Source organism: Camellia sinensis, chromosome 8 (assembly GCF_055761805.1).
Source record: "Camellia sinensis isolate YWXY chromosome 8, ASM5576180v1, whole genome shotgun sequence".
Taxonomy (NCBI): domain Eukaryota; kingdom Viridiplantae; phylum Streptophyta; class Magnoliopsida; order Ericales; family Theaceae; genus Camellia; species Camellia sinensis.
In genome coordinates, this window is record NC_138968.1 from 102,861,807 (window position 1) to 102,870,314 (window position 8,508).

Sequence of the window (8,508 nt, forward strand, 5' to 3'; positions counted from 1 at the left end):
TCTCATGCATTAGGGTTTAAACTCTCGGACACTTATTCGGACCCTTTGGCATGATGGCAGATATGTAATTATGGTGTTTACATGCCATTTCTCATGCATTAGCGTTCAAACACTCGTACACGTATTCGAACCCTCTTGCATGATGGCATAAGGGTTTAAACACACGGACAGATATGTAATTATGGTGTTACTAGCCATTTCACATATATTAGGGCTCGAACCCTCGGACACTTATTCAGACCCTCCTGCATGATGGCAGATATGTAATTCTGGTGTTTACCTGCCGTTTCTCATGCATTGGGGTTTAAATACTTGGATGCTTATTCGGACCCTCTTGCACGATGGCCGATATGTAATTATGGTGTTTACTTGCCATTTCGAATGCATTAGGGTTTAAACACATGGACATGTATTCGGATCCGTTTGCATGATGGCAGATATGTAATTATGGTATTTACTTGCCATTTCTCATGCATTAGGGTTCGAACACTCGGACACCTATTCGGACCCTTTTGTATGACGACAGATATGTAATTATGGTGTTTACTTGCCGTTCCTCGTGCATTAAGGTGTAAACACTCGGACACTAGTTCGGACCCGTTTGTATGATGTCAGACATGTAACTATGGTGTTTACTTGCCATTTCTTATGCATTTGGGTTTAAACACTCGGGCACTTATTCGAACACCCTTGCATGATGGATGATATGTGATTATGGTGTTTACTTGCCATTTCTGATGCATTAGGGTTCGAACAGTCGGACACCCATTCAGACCCTCTTGCATGATGACAGATATGTAATTATGGTGTTTACTTGCCATATCTCGTGGATTAGGATTAGCAGACTCGGACACGTATTAAGACCCTCATGCCAGATGGCAGATATGTAAATTTGGTGTTTACTTGTCATTTCAAATGCATTAGGTTTAAACAATAAGACACTTATTCGGACCCCCTTGCATGATGGCAGATATGTAATTATGGTGTTTGCCAGCCATTTCGCATGCATTAGGGTTCGAACACTCGGACACCTATTCGAACCCTCTTGCATGATGACAGATATGTAATTATGGTGTTTACTTGCCATTTCTCATGCATTTGGGTTTAAACAGTCGGACACTTATTCGAACCCCCTTAAATGATGGCAGATATGTAATTATGGTGTTTACATGCCATTTCTCATGCATTGGGGTTCGAACACTCGGACACCTATTCGGACCCTCTTGCATGATGGCAGATATGTAATTATGGTGTTTTCTCGCCATTTCTCGTGCATTTGGATTTGAAGACTCGGACAGTTATTTAGACCCTCATGCAAGATGGCTGATATGTAATTATGGTGTTTACATGCCATTTCTTATGCATTACGGTTTAAACACTCAAATACTTATTCGGACCCTTTTGCATACTGGCAGATATGTAATTATGGTGTTTACGTGCCATTTCTCATGCATTAGGGTTCGAACACTCGGACTGGTATTCGGACCCCCTTGCATGATGGCAAATATGTAATTATGGTGTTTACTTGCCGTTTCTCGTGCGTTTGGGTTTAAACAATTGGACACTTATTCGGACCCTCTTATATGATGGTAGATATGTAATTATGGTGTCTACTTGCCATTTCTCATGCATTTGGGTTTAAACACTCGGACACTTATTCAGACCCTTGCATGATGGCAGATATGCAATTATGGTGTTTACTTGCCATTTCTCATGCATTAGGGTTCGAACACACGGACGCCCATTTGGACCCTTTTGCATGATGGCAGATATGTAATTATTGTGTTTACTTGGTATTTCTTATACATTAGGGTTCGATCACTCGGACACTTATTCAGACCCTCTTGCATGATGGCAGATATCTAATTATGGTGTTTACTTGCCATTTCTTATGCATTAGGGTTTAAACTCTCGGAGACTTATTCGGACACTCTAGTATGATGGCAGATATGTAATTATGGTGTTTACTTGCCATTTCTCATGCATTTGCGTTCGAACACTCGTACGCTTATTCGAACCCTCTTGCATGATGGCAGATCTGTAATTATAGTGTTTACTTACCATTTCGCATGCATTAGGGTTTAAACACACAGACACGTATACATATCTGCTTGCATCATGGCAGATATGTAATTATGGTGTTTACAAGCCATTCCACATACATTAGGGCTCGAACTCGCAAACACTTATTCAGACCCTCTTGCATGATGGCAGATATGTAATTATGGTGTTTACTTGCCATTTCTCATGCATTAAGATTTAAAAACACAGACATGTAGTTGGATTATCTTTCATGATGGCAGATATGTAATTTTGGTGTTCACTTGCCATTTCTCATGCATTAGGGTTTAAACTCTACGACACTTATTCTCCCAAAAAAAAAAACTCTAGGACACTTATTCGGACCCTCTAGCATGATGGCAGATAATTAATTATGGTGTTTACTTGCCATTTCTCATGCATTACCGTTCGAACACTCGTACACTTATTCGAACCCTCTTGCACGATGGCAGATATGTAATTATGGTGTTTACTCGCCATTTCTCATGCGATACGGTTTAAACACTTTGACACCTATTCAGACCCTCTGGAATGATGACAGATATGAAATTATGGTGTTTACTTGCCATTTTGCATGCATTAGGGTTTAAACACACGGACACATATTCGGATCCTCTTGCATGATGGCAGATATGTAATTATGGTGTTTACTAGCCATTTCACATACATTTGGGTTCGAACACTCGGAACCTTATTCAGACCCTCTTGCATGATGGCAGATTTTTAATTATGGTGTTTACTTGCCATTTCTCACGCATTAGGGTTTAAACACTCGGACACTTACTCGAAACCTCTTGCATGATGGCAGATATGTAATTATGTTGTTTATTTGCCATTTCTCTTGCATTGGGGTTTAAACACTCGGACACTTATTCGGACCCTCTTGCATGGTCGCAGATATGTAATTATGGTGTTCACTTGCTGTTTCTCGTGCATTAAGGTTTTAACACTTGGACACTTATTCAGACCCTCTCGCATGATGGCAGATATGTAGTTATGGTGTTTACTTTCCATTTCACATGCATTAGCGTTCGAACACTCGGAGACTTATTCGGACCCTCTTGCATGATGGCAGATATGTAATTATTGTGTTTACTTGCCATTTCCCTTGCATTGGGGTTTAAACACGCGGACACTTATTCGGACCCTCTCGCATGATGGCAGATATGTAACTATGGTATTTACTTGCCATTTATCATGCGGTAGGGTTCGAACACTCGGACACCTACTCGGACCCTCTTGCATGATGGCAAATATGTAACTATGGTGTTTATTTGCCGTTTCTCGTGCATTAAGGTTGTAACACTCGGACACTTATTCAGACCCTCTTGCATGATGGCAGAGATGTAGTTGTGGTGTTTACTTGCCATTTCTGATGCATTAGCGTTTGAACACCCAGACACTTATTCGGAACCTCTTGCATGATGGCAGATATGTAATCGTGGTGTTTACTTGCCATTTCTCATGCATTAGGGTTTAAACACACGGACACATATTCGGCTTCTCTTGCATGATGGCAGATATGTAATTATGGTGTTTCCTAGCCATTTCTCATACATTAGGGTTCGATCACCCGGACACTTATTCAGACCATCTTGCATGATGGCAGATATGTAATTTTGGTGTTTACTTGTCATTTTTCTTGCATTAGGGTTTAAACACTCGGACACTTATTCGGACCCTCAAGCATGATGGCTGATATGTAATTATGGTGTTTACTTGCCATTTCTCTTGCATTGGGGTTTAAACACTCGGACACTTATTCGGACCCTCTTGCATGGTGGCTGATATGTAATTATGGTGTTTACTTGCCGTTTCTCGTGCATTCAGGTTTTAACACTCGGACACTTATTCGAACCCTCTTGCATGATGGTAGATATGTAGTTATGGTGTTTACTTGCCATTTCTCATGCTTTAGCGCTCGAACACTCGGACACTTATTCGGACCCTCTTGCATGATGGCAGATATGTTATTATTGTGTTTATTTGCCATTTTTCTTGTATTGGGGTTTAAACACGCGGACACTTATTCGGACCCTCTCGCATGATGGCAGATATGTAATTATGGTATTTACTTGCCATTTCTCATGGATTAGGGTTCGAGCACTCGGACACCTATTCGGACCCTCTTGCACGATGGCAGATATGTAATTATAGTGTTTATTTGCCGTTTCCCGTGCATTAAGGTTTTAACACTCGGACACTTACTCGGACCCTCTTGCATTATGGCAGATATGTAGTTGCGGTGTTTTCTGGCCATTTATCATGCATTAGGGTTCGAACACTCGGACACCCATTCAGACCCTCTTGCCTGATGGCAGATATGTAATTATGTTGTTTACTTGCCATATCTCGTGGAATAGGATTGGAAGACTCGGACACATATTCAGACACTGATGCAAGATGGCAGATATGTAAATATCTTGTTTACTTGCCATTTCTCATGCATTAGCATTTAAACACTCAGACACTTATTCGAACCCTCTTGCATGATGGCAGATATGTAATTACGGTGTTTACTTGCCATTTCTCATGCATTAGGGTTCGAACAGACGGATACCTATTCGGACCCTCTTGCATGATGGCAGATTTGTAATTATGGTGTTTACTTGTCGTTTCTCGTGTATTAGGGTTTAAACAATCGGACACTTATGCAGACCCTCTTGCATGATGATAGATATGTAATTATGGTGTTTACTTAACATTTCTCATGCTTTAGGGTTTAAACTCTCGGACATTTATTCGGACCCTTAGGCATGATGGCAGATATGTAATTATAGTGTTTACTTGCCGTTTCTCTGGCATTAGCGTTCGAACACTCGTACAGTTATTCGAACCCTCTTGCATGATGGTAGATTTGTAATTATGGTGTTTACTTGCCATTTCACATGCATAAGGGTTTAAACACTCGGACACGTATTTGGATCCGCTTGCATGATGGCAGATATGTAATTATGGTGTTTACTAGCCATTACACATACATTAGGGCTCGAGCACTCGGACACTTATTCAGACCCTCTTGCATGATGCCAGATATGTAATTCTGCTGTTTACTTGCCGTTTCTCTTGCATTGGGGTTTAAATACTCGGACACTTATTCGGACCCTCTTGCATGATGACAGATATGTAATTATGGTGTTCACTTGTCATTTCTCATGCATTAGGGTTCGAACACTTGGACACTTATTCGGATCCTCTTGCATGATGGCAGATATGTAATTATGGTGTTTACTTGCCATTTCTCATGCATTAGCGTTCGAACACTCGTACACTTATTCGAACCCTCTTGCATGATTGCAAAAATGTAATTATGGTGTCTACTTCCCATTTCGAATGCATTAGGGTTTAAACACATGGACATGTATTCGAATACACTTGCATGATGGCAGATATGTAATTATGGTATTTTCTAGCAATTTCTCATGCATTACGGCTCGAACACTCGGACACTTATTCGGACCCTCTTGCATGATGGCAGTTATGTAATTATGGTGTTTACTTGCCGTTCCTCGTGCATTAGGGTCTAAACCTTCAGACACTTATTCGGACCTTCTTACATGATGGCAGATATGTAATTATGGTATTTACCTGCCATTTCTTATGCATTTGGGTTTAAACACTCGGACACTTATTCGGACGCTTTTGCTTGATGACAGATATGTAATTATGGTCTTTACTTGCCATTTTTCATGCATTAGGGTTCGAACACTCGAACACCAATTCGGACCCTTTTGCATGACGACAGATATGTAATTATGGTGTTTACTTGCCGTTCCTCGTGCATTAGGGTTTAAACACTCGGACACTTGTTCGGACCCTCTTGCATGATGTCAGACATGCAACTATGGTGATTACTTGCCATTTCTTATGCATTTGGGTCTAAACACTCGGGCACTTATTCGAACCCCCTTGCATGATGGCAGATATGTGATTATGGTGTTTACTTGCCATTTCTCATGCATTAGGGTTTGAACACTCGGACAGCCATTCGGACCTTCTTACACGATGGCAGATATGTAATTATGGTGTTTACTTGCCGTATCTCGTGGATTAGGATTAGCAGACTCGGACACGTATTCAGACCATCATACAAGAGGGCAGATATGTAAATTTGGTGTTTACTTGCCATTTCTAATGCATTAGGTTTAAACGCTCAGACACTTATTCGGATCCTCTTGCATGATGGCAAATATGTAATTATGGTGTTTAATTGCCATTTCTCATGCATTAGGGTTCGAACACTCGGACACCTATTCGGACCCCCTAGCATGATGGCAGATATATAATTATGGTGTTTACTTGCCGTTTCTCGTGTATTAGGGTTTAAACAGTCGGACACTTATTTAGACCCTCTTGCATGATGACAGATATGTAATTATGGTGTTTATTTTCCATTTCTCATGCATTAGGGTTTAAACTCTCGGACACTTATTCGGACCCTCAGGCATGATGGCAGATATGTAATTATGGTGTTTACTTGTCATTTCTTATGCATTAGCGTTCGAACACTCGTACGCTTATTCGAACCCTCTTGCATGATGGCAGATTTTTAATTATGGTGTTTAGTTACCATTTCACGTGCATAATGGTTTAAACACACGGACACGTATTCGGATCCTCTTGCATAATGGCACATATGTAATTATGGTGTTTACAGGCCATTTCACATACATTAGGGCTCGAACACTCGGACACTAATTCAGACCCTCTTGCATGATGGCAGATATGTAGTTATGGTGTTTACTTGCCATTTCTCACGCATGAGGGTTTAAACACTCGAACACTTATTGGGACCCTCTTGCATGATGGCAGATATGTAATTCTGGTGTTTACCTACCATTTCTCTTACATTGGGGTTTAAGTACTCGGACATTTATATTGTTTGGAAAGTGGAGCCTGATTAAGTTTGTTTATTGTTGATATACTCAGAATTTCGTGGTAAATTTGGTTATCACATGGAGCAGATAGGGTTACTTTTTTGGTAATTGGTTATGTGGGTTTTGTCCCACGGGTTTTTTTGGCCTACGGTTCTTTTTAGTGGGGGCCCACGGTTTTGGTTAATTTTGGGCTGTCCGTGGGCCACTATATTGTGGGCAGATGGGCTCTGTTATTGGGTTCATTTTGGATATTCTCTTGTTTAAACTCTTTACAGTGAATTATGTATAGTTAATGATTTTTTGATGATTGATTGTGTGATCCTCATGTGACTCGATATGAGGTTGGTTTTGAGCCATCTCCGCCAAGAGTGATTGGGGAGTCACTGCTATGGGGAATAGTGGTTTGATAACCAACCGAGTTAGAGATTGGGAGATGAGTGGGAGGATAGCTACCGGTTTTTGGTTGCTTCTTGTCTTCATGTGACCCGTCCTAATTAATCGCAGTGCCACGCCTGACATGGAGTGTAGGGCCCACTGCCGTGGGGTTTGAGGCTTGTGATCTACCAAGGTAGGGACTGGGGGATGTGATGATTGATCTCATGCTTTTGTTGGCTGTGCATTGGTTTGTTGCTAAGGGGCTACCGTCTTTTCACTTCAACTCCTTGGTCCGTGGCTTATGGTTTTCGATCGTGTTAGCTTCATGTGACTCTGCTGGGATTTCTCATGGGGTAGATTTTATCCTCCGACATGGCTTTAGTTAAGGGGCTTGGATGTCACGGCTGTGAGGAGTGGGTTGCTTATTGGATTCCATGTTTTTATCGGCAGTGGAGTTTGGGGGCTTGTGGGGTTGATTATTATCTTTGACTCGGCTTGAGGGTTGTTGTTTGGTTTGTGTGTCTGTTTTGTTTATTAGCTTTGTGGTGTTTTTTTTTTGTGTGTATCTTTGCCCATATATCCACCTCAAGTTTTCATCTATTATCTCTGATGGTAGGGGTTACTTGAGGACAAAGAGGATATAAGGGCAGAGTTGGGGTTTTTCAGGTTTCCTGTTGTTTCTTGTTTGTTCCCCTTATTTTAGGGGTTGCAGTGGTAGTTTATGTTGGTTATATTTCTTTTTATTTGTTGTTGGGCGTGCCTGGGGTATGCCCCTTGTAAACTTGTAAATTTTCATTGTCTTTATTTTATGACTTACTTACCCAAAAAAAAAAAGTACTCGGACACTAATTCGGACCCCCTTGCATGATGGCAGATATGTAATTATGGTGTTTACCTGCCATTTCGCATGCATTAGGGTTCGAACACTCGGACACCTATTCGAACCCTCTTGCATGATGACAGATATGTAATTATGGTGTTTATTTGCCATTCCTCATGCATTTGGGTTTAAACAGTTGGACACTTATTCGAACCCCTTACATGATGGCAGATATGTAATTATGGTGTTTACATGCCATTTCTCATGCATTAGGGTTTAAACACTCAGACACCTATTCGGACCCCCTTGCATGATGGCAGATTTGTAATTATGGTGTTTACTTGCCATTTCTCGTGCATTAGGGTTTAAACACTC